This window comes from Coregonus clupeaformis, chromosome 35 (genome assembly GCF_020615455.1).
Source record: "Coregonus clupeaformis isolate EN_2021a chromosome 35, ASM2061545v1, whole genome shotgun sequence".
Lineage (NCBI taxonomy): Eukaryota > Metazoa > Chordata > Actinopteri > Salmoniformes > Salmonidae > Coregonus > Coregonus clupeaformis.
In genome coordinates this window covers 38551263-38551854 of record NC_059226.1, presented here as the reverse complement: position 1 = coordinate 38551854, position 592 = coordinate 38551263, and positions in this window count along the sequence as shown.

The following is a 592-nucleotide window of genomic DNA, read 5'->3' as shown; positions in this document are numbered from 1 at the left end:
CCGTCAAATCTTGGGTGAGAACCTCCATCCCTCAGCCAGGGCATTGAAAATGGGTCGTGGATGGGTATTCCAGCATGACAATGACCCAAAACACCGGCCAAGGCAACAAAGGGAGTGGCTCAAGAAGAAGCACATTAAGGTCCTGGAGTGGCTAGCCAGTCTCCAGACCTTCATCCCCATAGAAAATATGTGGAGGGAGCTGAAGGTTTGAGTTGCCAAACGTCAGCCTCAGAAACCTTAATGACTTGGAGAAGATCTGCAAAGAGGAGTGAGACAAAATCCCTCCTGAGATGTGTGCAAACCTGGTGGCCAACTACAAGAAACGTCTAATCGCCAACAAGGGTTTTGCCACCAAGTACTAAGTCATGTTTTGCAGAGGGGTCAAATACTTATTTCCCTCATAAAAATGCAAATCAATATATAACATTTTTTGACATGCGTTTTTCTGGATTTTTTTGTTGTTATTCTGTCTCTCACTGTTCAAATAAACCTACCATTAAAATCATAGACTGATCATGTCTTTGTCAGTGGGCAAACGTGCAAAATCAGTTGGGGATCAAATACTTTTTCGCTCACTGTACATTTGACCGGG